The sequence below is a fragment of the Vicugna pacos genome, chromosome 15 (assembly GCF_048564905.1).
Source record: "Vicugna pacos chromosome 15, VicPac4, whole genome shotgun sequence".
Classification (NCBI taxonomy): domain Eukaryota; kingdom Metazoa; phylum Chordata; class Mammalia; order Artiodactyla; family Camelidae; genus Vicugna; species Vicugna pacos.
This window is the reverse complement of record NC_133001.1, coordinates 17702926-17712028: the sequence shown is the minus strand read 5'-3', so window position 1 is coordinate 17712028 and position 9103 is coordinate 17702926. Positions and strand designations below refer to the sequence as shown.

The window sequence follows — 9103 nt, the reverse complement described above, 5'->3', positions numbered from 1 at the left end:
ATCTTCCTGGAGTTAGTCACCAAATTACTAGAGATGGCCCAATAACTGATTTCCAAATATAGCACTGTTTCACTAGATAAATGCATCTTCATTCTGTAGTTGTACTTGAAAAATACCATATTTCACATTGTCTTTTATTATTTTCAAGGAGCTTCTCATATATTATATACTCATTCATTTATTCACTCAGTAAAGAAGTATTTATTAAAAATCTACTAAATGCCAGTCCCCAGATGAGTAGCACATGACCTGTATCTTTAAGAGTTTTAAATTGTAGTTGGAGTAAAAGACACATAAATATTTTATAACCAAATAGCAGAGTCCAATGATATAGGTAGGTATAAGGTGTTAAGATAACACCGAGAAGACTTAGTTAAGCCAGCCCCTAGTTCCCAAGAGAAATTAGAGGAGAATTCTTATAAGACATGACATCCGAGCTGACTTATAAAGACCTTGCTAAAGTTAGCCAGGAGAAGGAAAAAGTGGTAGTGAGGTGTCTGTGTGAAGGAGGAGGGCAGAGGGTGATAGATGGCAATAGGATAAGTGAAGAAAAAGACTTACCAAGTCCTAACATTTTAAAGGAACCTAGGAAACAGAGTATTTGCATTTAAAAAACAAAAAAGTAAAGCCTCAGGGGTGTGAAGCAACATACACAAGCTCTGTTAGCTGATAGCAGTTAACTGATTTTGGCTTCTTAGCTCTGTTTCCACTGTTCCCCATTGCCAATTCAAGTGAAAACGGTAATTAAGTGCTTGTTATTCCACAAAAACACGGTTGGTTATTGGTCATGCTTCACCTTTAGAAAATATATAATACCATATAAGAATTATAATTTAAAAAAATATTAATTTCTAGCTGGAAACATCACCATCCATATCATTTGCATATCACTTTTTTTTTCAAATGGTTCCTTACATATTATTTCAAAATAACCGAGGGATTAGATCCTGTCTTCATAGTGCAGACTGGGAACACAGCGTTGGTGGGAAGAAGGCTAAGAGAAGAAAAGAGACTTGACAAAATCACATGGTAAGTGGCAGACTGCATACTCGAATCCAAGTTTTCTGAATTCCCAGTTCAAGACCTCTCCACTATGCTCCCAGGTACCTCTAAGAAGCATGCAAAGGAGGATTTTTAGTATTTTTTGCCTTAATATGTCACTGTTCATTTTTCAGTTTTAATATAATATGTACACATTATTTGTTACCTTATACATGAGAAGAATTATTACTATGGGTGGGGGAGGCAGTTACATGGTAGTAAAGAAGTCAAATACCTAGAACATTCAAACAGAAGGCACTACTTACTGTTCATGCTACTGCAAAGCTACATACCTATAATGTAACAGTAAAAACATGCAAAAAGATTAAATATAGTTCTGGTGTTAGAAAATAATAGCTTTTACACAACTCACCCTAAACCTGTATATTCAATGGCTCCCTTTTAAGACACAAGGTTAAAAAAAAAATCTTTGGATTATTTTGGTAACATAAATTCAGAGGAAGAAATAATCTGCTTTGTTATTTTTTAATCATCCAGTTAAATTCAAGTTCCCTTTGACACTGATGCTATTCCCAATTCAACATTGCTAAATTTTAACTACCCTCCCTTTCAATTAGCTGGGTTTCTGTTTGCTTACTTTGTCTGTGGTTATAGCCTTCCCTCATGGACCTAAGATCACTGTTTTCCTTTCTCTTTATGCTCTGTGAGCATCAAGTATCATGGGGCATGCGTGTAATTGTCATTCAGTGTGAAAAAGCCAGCTGGAGGTATCACAATCATGTCAATATACCAGTCAGCAAGAAAACCTCCAAGCTGATTGTTTCTATTTAGATATAATATTAAATGGATTGAAAATTGCTGCTCCTACAAACTTCTGAGGGATATTATCACATTTTTCATACTTTTATACAATCAACTAATAAAAAATATGTGTATATATGCATAAATATTATGTATTTACATATATAAATAAAATATAATACATTTACATATATAAATATATATATATAATTGTACCAAAGAAAATAAAATTCATCATATCTACAGAACATATGCAGAATCAGAAACTATTTATTACAAATGATGGAATCTTAGGGCTCTGAGAGACTATGAGAGGTTAAGTAGGTCAGATTCGCTCACTCTCTTTAAGAACTGCAGTGAAATGTATCCAACAAAGACTGCTGTTTTCTCTCTGCAGAAAATTCTCCAACCTTAACGAGCCTCTCTATAGGTCTAGCTTGATATCATGTATGGTGTCCCATGTTCTTCCTGGGTACCCATGTCTCATTCATTATTCACTTAAGCTCCTTCCTGTTGCTCAAAAAGCATGAAAAACAGAAGAATTACACTACCACCATACACTATTCTTACATATTCACAACTAGTGGCCATATGCAAGTGGAACTGAAAATATAACAAGATGGAGAAAATTTTATTTTCTAGAGCTCCTCTGGGGAGAGAATTATATGTGGTAGTTAAATATACTTTGCTAACCCCTGGAATGATGTTTGGAGAAGAAGTGAGGCAGGCATTCTATGGTAACAATAGAGAGTTGACAAGTTGCCTCCAAGAAGGTTCAAATCTGGTCAACCACAGCCTAGTTGTGCTGAGAGAGGATGTAAATTTGGAGCAAAAACTGGATTGTTCAGAATAACAGAGAAGGACTGAGAACTGCCCCAACAATCTCCTTCTCCTGCCTTCTCCTACATAGCACAGTGCCTTTACCCTATTTAAACATGGAACAAAGGCAGCAAGTTATGATCCTGCCAAGCATGCTTACATGTCTTAGTCCAGCTACTCAGCTGGGAAACTGGATGGCTTTGAATGAGGAAACTTAACCTTCTTTACCTAGCTCTGAACTAAGTACTTGATATGAATCAAGTTTCTAAATTTTTTAAGGTAAAAATTCTTAATTCAAATGAAAACTGATCATTTAAAAAATGAAAACAATGTGACAAACTCTGAGTTATTCTAGGTGAAAAGGCGAGAGCAATGGTAAAGAGTCTCAAATATTCTGAGTGCCCCTGGGGGAATTCCATAGAAACCCTGGTGCTCTGAGGAGAAGGGTCACAAACCACCAGACTACATGATATCAAAAGTTTCTTCCAGGTCTGAAATTGTAGGAATCTCTTAAACCTTTCCAAAAGAATGAAGTGGTTAATTTTAGAGTGGGAGTGACATCAGCAGAGTAGACAGCTCCAAGTTCTCATTTCCCCACAAAAAACAAAAACAAAAACAAAAACAAAACATTAAAAAAGCAAGCAGAAACTGTTAGAATCAACTTTATCAGAACTCTGGAAAACACTCGATGTTTATAGCAACTAAGCAGATGTTGAATCAAAAAAAAAAAAAAGGCAACTTCAAGACAGTAAGAAAGCTTTGTGGCATTTTTACTTGCTTTGTCCCATCACCTCCTCAGAATAATGATGACATCAAAGCAGCAGCAGTTCCAACTCCCATGTTAGGACCCTGATCCTTGGTTCAGGAGGGAGCACAGTAGAGTTTATTCACAAATGACTGTGTATGTCTGTTCTAACCAAATGTGACCTGTAGGACTAACATAAAGTGCTCGTCTGTTTCATCTAACTAGGGAATCAGTACATAAAAGCAGTTGGTATTGCTCAAAAATATGCAAGCTAAACTGACAAACCTAAGATCCCTGGGGCAAAGAATTACAGTCAAAACATACAACAGACCACCCAAGGCCTGAGAGCAAAAACTCAGTAAATTAGAACATATAAAAGCAGTCATATATCCAGGGAAATTTAGAAAACCATGCATGCCCAAAGCATGATGAATGCTTAGAAAAGACTTGAGAATACACTAAGCTTTTACTTCAGACTGACCCCTAGGCTCAGTGCAAGCCTGACTAAGTGTTGAAGGAGTGCCCTGGCATAGAGTTGACCTGCAAATACTGGGAAAGGTGTTTGTTTGTTCAGCTCTGGCATTCAAGGAAATCTCTGTCAAAATTCTAGCTGAATGTAAGCTAAGGGACAAAGACTTCAGTGGCCACACACAACAAGGAACACAGTCTTTGCAAAAATATTTTGGGGAAATCATTAAACAAATGAACTACTACAGTATTCAGCAATCAAAGTCATCAAAATGGAATAAATCTGATTTCCAGAGTTCCCACCTTACACTATTCAAATGTCCAGTTTCGATAAAGAATCACAAAGCATAGAAAGAAACAGGAAATTATAGCTCATTCAAAGGAACAAAATTAACTGACAAAAACCATCTGTGAGGAAGTTCAACTGTTACAATTGTAAGATAAATGCTTTAAAATAACTCTCTTAAATATACATAAATAGTTTAAGGAAAACACAAAGAACTAAAGGAAACCAGAGAAACAAACTATAAGTAAAATGAGAATATCAATAAAAAGATAGAAATTATAATACAGGTCCCAAAAAGAAGTTCTCATGCTGAAAACAGTAATAACTGAAATGAGAAATTCACTAATAGGGTTCTACATCTGTTTTGAGTTAGAAGAAGAAAGAATCAGTAAACTTGAATATAGTGCAACTGAAGTTACCCAGTCTGAGTAGTAGAAAGAAAAGAGTAAAAAAAAAAAAAAAATAGTGAACAGAGCCTAAGAAATTTATGTGATAAGCAGACCAGCATACCCACTCTCCAGAAGGAGATGAGAGAGAGAAAGGGGCAGAAAAAAGTATTTGAAGAAGTACTGGCTCCCAAAGTTCCCAAATTTGGTGAAAAACATGAATCTATGAGTCCACAAAGGTCAACAAATCCCATATAGGCTAAACTCAAAGAGATATACACTGAGACACATTAGTAGGTTACAAAACAAGACTCAATAAATTTTAAAGTATTTAAATCACATAAAGTAAACTGTCTGCTCACAGGCAATATAGGAAAAATGGAAAATTTACCAGTATGTGTAAATTAAACAACACACTCTTAAGTAACTATGAGCCAAAGAAGAAATCACAAAGGCAATTAGAAAATAATCAGAGATGAATGAATTTAAAAAAGAAAACTTATTGAGCAGAAGAAGAAACAACTAAGTAGCAACTCCAAAGGTGTTAACTGTCTTGTCTGTGATGAAGCCATCATGGCTCAGCAGGCTGAATTCAGCAAGAGACTGCTGTGTAAAACCATCTGGTCTCTGAGTAGCTGGAACTCAGTCCTGTAGAAAAAGTGTGTTGAGGATGACAGCACCTATCAGCGTAAGATCAAGGAAGGGCCTTGGCAAAAAATACTCACTTATTAGCAAGACTGGTCCTGATGGGAACTGCTTTATGGAGCCTCAGATTCTCCCACTGGGAGGTACTGCTGGATGACAGCAAGGACTTGCAGTGGTTCAAGGTCGTGTCTGCCAAGAGTGAAGAGTACATGTTCTAGGGCTAAGTTCACAGTTGAGGATTTCCACACCACCTCTATGAACTTGATCGAGCAGATGGAGAAGCAGACCTCAGTAGCAGACCTGTTAGCCTCCTTCAAAAACCAGAGTACCTCCAACTACCTGGTGGTCTACCTGCAGCTGCTCACCTCAGCTAAGTGAAGCTTGAGAGCAAGCTCTTCAAGTACTTCATGGAGGGTGAGGAAACTGTCAAGACAGAGATGGAGAAGCTGATCCCTCCAATTCATAAGGAAGTGCAAAGGGACCCAAAAAGCTGAAACAATTTTAAAATAGAATAAAGTCAGAGGACTCAACTTTTCTGATTTCAAATCTCACTATTAAGCTACAGTCACCAAAGCAGTTTGATAGTGTTAGACTACCTATGGAATAGGTAGACATATACACCAATGGGATAGAATTAAGAGTCCAGAAAGAAGCCTATACATCCATGGCTGATTAACTTTTGACAAAGATTCCAAATCTATTCAATAGGGAAAAGAACAGTCTTCAACCACAGTGTTGGTACAACTGAATTTCTGCATGTGAAAGAATGAAATTGGACCCCTATTTCACATCACATACAAAAATTAACTCAAAATGGATCAATAATCTAAATACTAGAGCTAAAAACATAAAAACTCATAGTAGAAAACACAGCAGTAAATCTTCATGACTTTTGATGTGGCAATGAATTCTTAACAATCACACTAAAAAAGTATGAGAAACAAAAGGAAAAATAAATAAATCAGACTTCATCAAAACTAAAAACTAAAACTAAAAGCAAAGGACATTATCAAGAAAATAAAAAGTCATCTTACAGAGTGGGAGGAAGTATTTGCCAATCCTACATCTGATGAAGATAAAAGATCCAGAATAGACAAATCACCACTACAGTCAAAAACAAAAAGACAAGCAGCCCAATTCAAACACTGGCAAAGCACCAGAACTGATCCTTCTCTGAAGATGGTATACAAATGGCCAATCATGTGAAAAGATGCTTGACACCATTAGTTACTAGGGAAATGCAAATGTAAGTCACAATGAGGTACCACTTCACACCTACTAAAACGGCTCTAATTCAAAAAAAAAAAATCACAAGTGTTGACAAAGATGTAAAGAAACTAGAACCTTCATGCATTGCTGATGAAAATGTAAAATGGTGCAGCTGCTAAGAACAAACAGTTTGGTAGTTCCTCAAAAAGTTCAACATAAAATTACCATATGACCCATCAATTCTACTCCTAAGTATATATCCAGAAGAATTTAAAACAGAGACTGAAACAAATACTTGTGTGCCAGTGTTTATGGAAGCATTATTTATAATAACCCATCAACAGGTTAATGGATTAACAAAATGGAATATAGCTATCCCTCAGTATCCTCAGGGGATGGGTTCCAGGACCCTTTGCAGATACCAAAATCTGCTAATGGTCAAGTCCCTTAAATAAAATGGTGCAGTATTTGCATATAACCTATACACAACCTCCTGTATCATTTAAATCATCTCTGGATTACTTATACTACCTAAGACAATGTAAATACTATGTAAATAGCTGCCAGCATGTGGCAAATTCAATTTTTGCTTTTTGGAACTTTGTGGAATTTTTTTCTGAGTATTTTCAATCCATGGTTGTTTGAATCCAAGGATGTGGAATCGACAGATATGGAATGCTGACTGTATACTCACAATGGAATACACTTAATCATAAAGAGGAATACAGTTTGAATACATGCTGGAACATTTATGAACCTTGAAAATATACTTAGTGAAATAAGCCAGGGGCAAAAAGACAAATATTGTATGATTTCACTTATATTAAATATCTGAAATAGGTGAATTCATAGAGACAGAACATAGATTAGATGTTAGCAGGGATTGGGGGGTAGGAGGAATGAGGAATTGTTGTTTAATGGTTACAGAGGTTCTGTTTGGATTGAGGGAAAAAAACGGAAGTAAATAGGGGTTAAAGGATTGCACAACATTGTGAATATAATTAATGCCAATAAATATTACACACCAAAAATGGTTAAAATGGCAAATTTTGACATATACATTTTACCATAATAAAAAAATTATAAGGGTGAGATCCAAGGAGGCTGTTTAATATTCCTTAGTACTTTATCTTTATTTCTGTTTTGTATCATTGGAAGATTAGTGGTACCACTTTAGTATATTCAAAAATCTAGCAAAGTTCTCCTTAAGTTAGCACAAGAAAATCTCAGGAAGAAGAAGCTGAAGGATATATATATATCTATATATCTATATATATAGATATATATATCTCCAACAAGTCCATCATTAGGAATGCATAACTGATTTTTCTCATGGCCACATATATATAATGGCCCACTCTTCTGCATTCAGAAATACAATTATTTATCTATAAAGCAACACAGTAATGAATAAAATTAATGTATACAAATATAAACACTACATATAAACACATAGGGCAAAGGGTATATACATTTTTGCTGCAATAAAGCGTCTGTTATCATAATTTTGCATGGGTTTTCCTGCTCTTCAACACATGTCTCTAATATTTTCATAGTTTTCCCCTCCTCTCCTTGTTTACTTCTTGCTATAGAGTTTAAATGTTAAATATGACATCAACATTATTTTGTTGCTTAGAAGCAATGTTTCCAGGAACTCCATTAAGATTCTCTTCCTTGTCTTATTTGAAGCCAGTCACTGCTGAAATGTCTCTTGTGTTCTCCTGTCTTCTGAGGGCATTCTCTTCTTCTGGGTTTCTCCATGAGATCAACCTCTGATCTTTGCCTACCCCAAGTTACTCCAACTCTGCTCTTTCTGGGTAAATAATTCAGCACAGAACAACCTGACTTAAAATCTATATCATTTTGCTGTAAACCTAACATAAGCTAAATAAACTTACATCATTCAACACAACAAAACCATCATTAGGAAGGCATAAGTGATTTTTTCCATGGTCTACATATGCATAGTGAAGTAAGAGGGCAGAGAAGAGGATCTCCTGTATGTCTTTGGTTCAGGCTCCAAATGAAGTTTGCCCTCCAAATACACATAATACTCAGTGGGCAGCTTTTGGGGGAGGCAGAGATATCTGAAACAGGGGTTGATAGTGGGAACAGAAAGAAAGAGAAAGAATGTAAGACACTGTTGAGGGATAACAACAATACCTAACAACTGACTCAATGTATGAACTATGGAAGATGGGAACTCAAAGAATACAGAGGCTGGAAGAAGAATATTCTGGTGAAAGAAGCCAGTTGTTTTTCGGTATGAGAGTAGGAAGGAGGAAAAGGGAGTCTGAGAGTCTACCAGGATAGAATCTCAAATAGGAGGAATTGTGAAGTAGACCACTGAGATTCAAAAACTGAAAATCTCAGAAGAGAAAGGGAATGGACTCAAAGAAGCAGCAAATGACATGGAAAAGGAACAATTTTAGGGGCAGTAGGACCTAAAGGATAGCACGGAAGGCAAGCACAGGGTGAGGAGCAAGAAGATATCCCGTAGAATGGAAGGTGGGAGGAGTCAGTTGGATCTGGCAGACAAAGGGTTATGAATAATATTTAAGAAAGTCATTTCTCTGTGGTTATGGTACTGGGAGTCACACAGAAATGGCATGAGGGTGGTGAAGTAGGTAGGGGTGTCAACATACAGGCAATTCCTTCCAAAAGGCTAACGATGAAAAGAAAAACAGCGAGAGGAAAATGGCCTGTGGAGGTAACAAGGCAGAATGACTGTTTCTATTTTAT

At 36.2% G+C, this 9103-nt stretch overlaps 1 pseudogene; it reads left to right on the top strand.

The window, feature by feature from the left end:
- The first annotated feature begins 4885 nt into the window (after positions 1-4885).
- Positions 4886-5646, top strand: LOC102529726 (ubiquitin thioesterase OTUB1-like; annotated as a pseudogene).
- Positions 5647-9103: the final 3457 nt, after the last annotated feature.